Here is a 7,770-nt window from a genome sequence, read left to right as displayed (position 1 = left end):
TGGATGAGAGAGAGTAGTTGGTAATAGAGAGCAGGCTGGGACCTAAGACAGGGATTTAGAAAGTTTGTGGGAACTGTATGACAGGGACTGGAGGAGGGACACGTATGAGCTACAGTGTTTAAAAGGATCTGCAGGGACAGTAAAATAGGACGGCTAAATGGGGCCGAGGGTAAAACAGTCAGGGGAAAATTGATGACTGCAGGGTCGTTAAAAAAACAATTCAAAAGCCCATTGGGAATTGCCAAAACTTTGGGGAAGTGCACTGATCTTACCGTTTACCGTTACCTCTGTCAGGAATAAGAATCAAAAGAAAAATGAAAAAAGCCGTACACAAGACAGCACCAGACGTAGTACTTATATGCGTGACCAAAGACAGAAGAAAACAGATATCCGCACTCACTGCGGTCAGAAATTGTAATTTGTGCGCCGCACATCCTCCTTCAGCAACTGTGCCCATGCAACTGTCCAGATGGTGTCAAAATATAGTCCGGAGCTGTGGGCAGTGGAACCTATTTGAATCACAGTTTGTGGGTGGAACCCAAGTCAAAGTCACACGCTGAATCAGCAGGACAGGCTGTGAGGCCCTTTAGAGTGTGAGTAATAGTTCTGACACCTACATAGGCTACATATCTCTTTTCTGAGAGCAACTGTACCAATCATGACAATAAACCCTGGCACACACCCATCATCTGCTTGCTAAGCTCCAAACCAAACCCATATGGGCTGTCATGGGGGGTGGCTGGGGGCGGTGGCACTGAAGACTAATGCTGCCTAGTGAAAGGTCATCCTTGATGTCAAGCAACAGTGTGAGAGCCAACACTTACTCAGACCCAATGTGTTGTCGCTCCACTCAGTGAGCAGAAAGAGAGAGAAGTTCGTGCTCCTGCTTTATCCTTTGGGTCGTTTGTTCCTTTTTCACATTTCGTTTAATTGCTCTCGTTATTCCTATTTGATTCGTCTTGTCCGCCTGATGTCTATGATTGCGACTGATTGAACTTGGAATTTTGATTCACATTGGCTACAGTACAGAGAGGTGAGGCTCCTGACTGTCTGGCAAAATATCTGCCTCAGCGCTGCCTTCCATGCGTGCACATCATCAAACTACACTCCAGCCCCTCTGCTCCTGGATCTCCTGCTGTTCCCTCATCACACTGATCAACACTGCTTCTAACACTTAACAGACTGGTGGGTCTCATCACCGAGCATAGCAGTTATAACGCAAAGGTCCTATTAAGCGCCAACAGCTGACATTACCAGCATGGAGCCTCTCATATTCTAAACAGTGTCGATTATTCTCTCGTTACAGAAGGATGGGCTCTTGTCGTCGCTAATAAGGTCCTGAAGTTGCGATGTTTCCGGCGTACGCCTGGATGGAAATGCCGTGGCACCAAGTTTGTCTCACCCTCACCTGTCCTGAGGACAAACACCGTTTCATGGACAGTGTTGAATAGTGACGTGCCACAGGTGATGCTACTTGCGGGTGTCCAGTCCTTGGAGAGCAAGATGGATGATCGTAGGACAAGGATAGGATTCCAAACTCTCTCTGGCGCTGTGTAATGAGTCGATAGTGACGAACCTGGTGGTATGGTGGCATATCTATCAGCTAAAGATCCAGATATTTCACTTGGGAGTTGATGGAGACCAAAACGCATCAAATAGGGTCAAATTCGACAAAACATTTATCGCGTGAACAAAAGCATGACTATAAATGCATGCAAATGCTGCTCTGTGACTGCTAGATGTGAGAATAGGCAATATGTCTAAGGCTAACATGTTAGCTTTAATTAAAAAGGGCCCTATTTTAACGATCTGAAGTGCGCGGCGCGAGTGCATTGAGGACGTGTCCCACTCCCCTTTTGCTAGTTAAATGGCCTATTATTCATAGGTGTGTTTTGGGCGTAACAAATGAATTAAACCAATCAGAGTGTCATCTCCCATTCCCTTTAAACGCCAGGTGCACCTGCAAATGCGCCGATGTTTAACTGATGAGGAGGAGGAGAGCTGCTGCGCGTCTCAGGTTTCACAGTAAAACATGTTTCGTTCGTAGCTGTAGAGATCATAGGCCTGAATGAGGTCATGCAAGAACCTGAACATCAGAGTCTCTGAGTGATTGATATCGACTGACTGGTTTATGCGCTCTCCCTCCTGCCTGTCCTCCTCTGCTGGACTGTTACAGTGTATAACCTTCGTCTCCTCTTTCCACATGTCAGTAGACTTTATTTTGTTCCCAGCCTTCATCCCCTCACGGAGAGTGCCAGGTATTCTATTGTGCGGTGCGACTGGGGGTGCATATGGGGGGTCTATGCGCCATTACACACGGCGCAGCGGCTGGGCATGGAGCCCTTATTGTTTCATCTCGTGAACTTGTGCTTGTGGTACTGGACGGAAAGAGTGTATGCGCATTGTGTAGGCGCATCTTACCATCTGAATAGTGCGTCCTTTAAACAGCGGGAAAATACTGCGCCACACTTTAGACCAGGTTTTTGTTGGTCAATGGGCGCAAGTACATGCGCTACTTACACAACATGGGCGCTGGGCGTGAAAATGACAACTGCGCCGGTTGGAAAGTAGCGATGGCACATGCCGCTGTGGTGGTAAGATAGATTCCGTAGATTCTTGGGCCCTCAATGTTTTTCACACTGTTGTAAGAAAAATGTAAATTCTTGCAGCTTGAACTAGTGAGGGGTAGTGTGCTCGTTGAGATCTTAACTCACTATTACAGTAAACGAAATGATGTCCATGACGTGAACGTAAACGTGCAAGAATGGGCACATCGCTGTTGGTCTCGTGTTTGGTCATGATACCAGAGGATTTGTTCTTAATGCAAGAGGTAAGGAAGCGCAGTATCAGAGCAATTCAAGAATATTTCCTTTCTGCCTTTTTGTAAAGCCTTTGGCTACACCTGCTTTTTGTTGTAAGTAGTTGTATATTGCTTGATATGATCTCAATTTTCTCAATTTCTCGTTATGTTTGCAGCCTGTGTTTACATTTGCAACCTTTAGAATGCTTCATTGAGCATGTTTGTGGTTCGCCAAAGTGAAATTTGTCAGGCCATATAGGTGATGCGCTGAAGATAAAGATACCAAACACTGACACGGTAAACATTTTTTAGCGTGGCAAAATCAAAAGTATTAATAAAAAATAAAAAAAACGGCCAAAATAGCCCAAGACCTTTATTATTAAGATAGTTGAAACTGATAGGAAACACGGGGCCAACCAATGACCTCACGGTGGAATTGGATGTGCCTGAGACCGATAATCTAACCTATCTTCTCAAATTCTCTCCCATTGTTTAGTTTGACTCTCCCCCTGCTCCGGTGTGCTATCTGCCCTTCTACGTGTATATGGGCAGTTGACTCTCGGCTTCCCTGCATGACACCAGGGTGAGGGAAAAACGAAATAAATACAGCCGCGCTACCAGCCCTACACCACCAGGCAACCATCTTTTCTCCAAACCCTCCTTTAAGAGACAGTACCGGTCCATCCTGACTAAAGCCATCTGTCACTTCAACAGCTTCTTCCCGAGAGGTGTCAACACACTTAAATAGCCCTCCTAAGACCCCTCCTAACCTTCCACAAGCCCTGGAAATCTCCTTTCTTTCTTTAATACCTGATGAGATGTGTCTTTCGGCAGTTTTTTTTTATTATTATTATTATTACATGAAATGTTATTACGCTGTTATTGCCTAAGCATTGTCTGCACATTATAACTGCTTCCCTTCTCCACCTCAATTATGTTGATGTGATAGGATTCTTCAGCACATAGCAATTTCACTCACTATTTCTGTACCATGACACGCTGGTCCGGTGCGCGGTCGCGTATCTCCATAACAATAACTGCGCTGTGTGTGCCTCGGTATAACTAAATGGATTCTCTGCTGCCTATTGTGACATGCCACAATGCGGATGTCTCTATGTCTCTTCACTACTGATACATGAGAGAGAGAGAGCAAGATTATTATGGACCGTATTGTGTGTAAACCATAACTTCAGCACCCATGCGGTGCATTTCACACAAATGGCGTAGCGTCCGCAACTCAACGGCTGTGGACTTGATGTCACGAAATGCTGCGACAGCTCTGATAGCCATGGTTTGACTAAGGCCCACACTTGGCTCGAATTATCTTCACTAACTCAATCATTAATAATTCTAACTCTGCCAATGACCTCATGTGGGCTAAGGTGATCAGAAAATGCTGTTCAGATGCTAATTTCTAACTTCAACAAATAGGCAGCAGAGCCAGTTTCGCTTGTCTTTGTAGTAGTAGAGAGAGGGAGAAAGGAAGAGGAAAAGCGCTTGCTTCTACACAATTCGAGAGATAAAAAGATACAAGGCAGCGTGGGCTAGTGCAGTAATTAAAAAGTCTGTGATGCACTAGCGTGGCCTCACCTACCACTGCTATGCTGATGACACCGAGCTATTCTTCTTTCCCCCCCCATCTGTCGCTCTTATGGAGCCATGGCGCTACTGTGACACATCTGAGGTTAGATTTGTGAGTTTTGGCTGTTAAAGACTGTCAGTACCCTTGCTAGCTTTGTGTTACATGCTCATAAATGAAACATAACTAGTTACACCACCGTCGCGGGTTGGCGATGACGTACTTTTTGTCTTTCTATGTCTAGTAACACATTGAAAATTATGTTAAAGGATGGGAAGAAAGGGGGAATATAGACAGATGGATACTGCCCTATATGTGCCAGTTGATAAGAGGAAGAAAACCATATCATTCTGTTGATGTCTTGTAGTGATTCTGTTTGTGCTCTACAGTAAATGTCATGTTCCCCGCGCTGGTCTTTCGATATGAATCTTGGATATGAGTCACAACAACCACATGGTGTACAGTGTCTGTACAGGAATGAGATGACTCTGTCTCCGACAAAGAAGGACCTGGGATTTTTAATGACTTAATGGAAACAGATTCACTGCTCGCAGCATGTTTCACTTTCAGGTTCATTCATGAATTAATCACTTACAGGAGTAACACATTCATGCACACACACACACACACACACACACTTGGCAGTGCCAGTCATTATATACAGTGGGTCAATCTTACACTTTCATCATCTGCAGCTATGCAAAGCTGTCTGCCTCTTCTGTCTTACACGCGTTAAAGGATATCTCTAATTGTAAGGGCCTGAGCTTGAGCTTTTGAACATTTTCGTCGCCGGGTACTTTACGAATGAAGGAGTAGGCCTCCTGGAGCTCTTCAGAAAACATGAAAAGACCGACTTTCTCTTCGGCATGACAGGTTCTCTCATAGTCTAGCAACAGCCTCGAGACATCGGCACTTTGATTGATTGACACACTTACAGACCAATCAGTGAATTCCGACGCGTGGTGGAATGTTCATGTTTTTAAGCAATAGCGAGTGGGACAGAACATGATAAACGCTCACGTAAGTCCTGCAAACAAGTATAATGTTGTAATTATTATTATAACCGGGACAATTTGGTAGTGAATGTTTGTCGGGACCCAGGACACCCAGCTTGAAACCGGGACAATGCCGGTCAAACCGGGACGTCTGGTCACCGTAGCCTGGGCACCTTTCCAGAACTTTGTTCACATCCAGGCTCTACTTTTTCTTTTTTTATGTTAGACACTGCACACTTCTTCGCAACAAATCTCATGTGCATGTTTCTTTTGTTGTGTTCTTATCTTTAAAACTGCAATAAGTCTTTTTTTTTTTGGGCCACTTGGGGTAAGTGAAAAGAAGCTTTGAGCGAATGTTATATCCTCTCTCTTTTCCCTCTGTTTTTGGTCTGCACCAACACCTGAGGGAAATATCTGTCTCTTTAGCTGCTAAATGCTCCACTATGAAACTGAAGAAACAACAGAAATGATTACCAGTCTATTGTAAAAATTCATTACAGGCCGACTTCCTTCTCAAAGTCTGACCTTCTGTGCTTACTGTAGTTGCGTGCACACAGTTTGCCTGTGCAACGGCTGATTATTTCTGGCATTTCGTGTGCGCTCACTTTCAGTTTGACCTCCAAAATAAGTGGTTTGGAAAATCCGGAAACTGTTAGCTTGTTTGCAACCTGTCTGATCATTTGACTGCTCTTGTTCTCGCCCCATCGGACATCATTGTGGCGATGTTGCAGTGTTCCCGGATCTCAGCAATGACTTGGGTGAGCACAATGTTACCGAAGCAGATAGAGATAATGGCCACGGCTGTGAAAATAAGTCCACTTAGCGCTCCCTCTGAGAACTTGTGTTGTCTTGACTGGATGTGCATCGTTTTTTCTGTAGCATTTATTTTTTGGTGTTTTCGTATGTGTTATTGACTTTGCACTGTTTCTGAAGCTGCAGCGCATTCCTCCTAATTTCTTCCTAATCAGCTGATCTCGCATACTCCATTTATTCCAACATGGTCGGGTTCGATTGCCATTAAACTGGATGTCATTTACCACCATTAATGACATAGGAGCTGATATTTACAATCAAGTGAATATTACGTAACGTAGATGTTGGACAATTTTGCAAAACCCGAGATTTTATTCAGTGACAAAGCTTTTAAAAGTCTCGCTTTCTACAGCATTTGCACGGCACAACTATGGTATGGCTAAGGTAAGGGAAAGATTTAAGGTTAATCAAAAGACAACCATTAATTACAGATTTGTGACAGAACCAAACTCTGCATCTGATAATTCCCTGTCAGTTCATGGCTGCGAGCGACACCCTTTCACAATGTCACACTGTTGTCGCTTTGTCATTTGATTATCATAAAAATAACGATTGCAACCGCTTTAAAGACTAGCGCACTATCCATTACTTGGAAATGGTAAACTGATCTCCCCTCGGTCTCTGTCTTCTTTGTTTAGCAGTGTCTTCATTTCTTCGCCGTTCTGCCTCGTCTCTTCTTGGTTGCAATCCTGCTGTTCGTGTCGGATACACTTTAAGTCAAATAACTAAGAAGAGGATTACCCTTGCAACTTCAACTACAGTTAGAGGCGTTATTCTTAAAAGCAAGTTCCAACTCAGCTTTGATTTAATCGTTTCTTGGGACAATTTTTTCTAATAATATTTAACAATTGCAGCACTCAACGAGTTACATGGTGCTATTCCTACCAAACGTGTTTGTTGGTCCCGTGCCGTTACGCTTACCCAAGACAAATGTAAATGTTGTCTGACATTGGTGGCGTTTGTGTTTCGTCCGACATGCGGTTGTAGATTTTGCCTGTGTGGTGCCTGGACGCCTTGTATTGCGATGGACAGTTCTCTCAGTTTATACTGGGTAATTATAATGGTGTCATTATTATTATTATTATTATGTGTAAGTTTTCAGCCCTGGTATCACAACTCACACATTTGACTGGTCACAGTTAAGCCCCACTTGGTCTCACACTCATCACTAGGAACCTTATGTACCCTATGAGAGCTAACTTTAGCAAACATTTGTTCACATCGAATTAGTCCAGCGTGTTCACTGAAGAGGCCGGGAAGCCCTGCTGCGCGGTCCGAGTTCAAACACGACCGTGGTCCACTGCACAAAGAGCAGATCTGCATTCTCAGCTCATTTGAGTTGAACCTGCGAGCTGGCAGTAAATCCTCTCTCATTCATCACAATGTTTGCTAATTAGCTGGCAGGTCGGGGATTGCCGCAACTGAGGAGTCGACACAAAATCCAGTCCTCCGTTTCGCTCCAAGTGATTCCGTGGCGTCCACCTACGTCAGCCTCAACGCATCAGGGTAGAGATGAGGGCTAACTGACGCTACGTTTGGCAGCAACGGACGTTTGACACAGCTGACCATGTCTCCGTCTTAAA

The sequence above is a fragment of the Enoplosus armatus genome, chromosome 13 (assembly GCF_043641665.1).
Source record: "Enoplosus armatus isolate fEnoArm2 chromosome 13, fEnoArm2.hap1, whole genome shotgun sequence".
Taxonomy (NCBI): Eukaryota; Metazoa; Chordata; class Actinopteri; order Centrarchiformes; family Enoplosidae; genus Enoplosus; species Enoplosus armatus.
The sequence above is the reverse complement of the archived record's forward strand: the minus strand, read 5'-3'. Positions refer to the sequence as shown.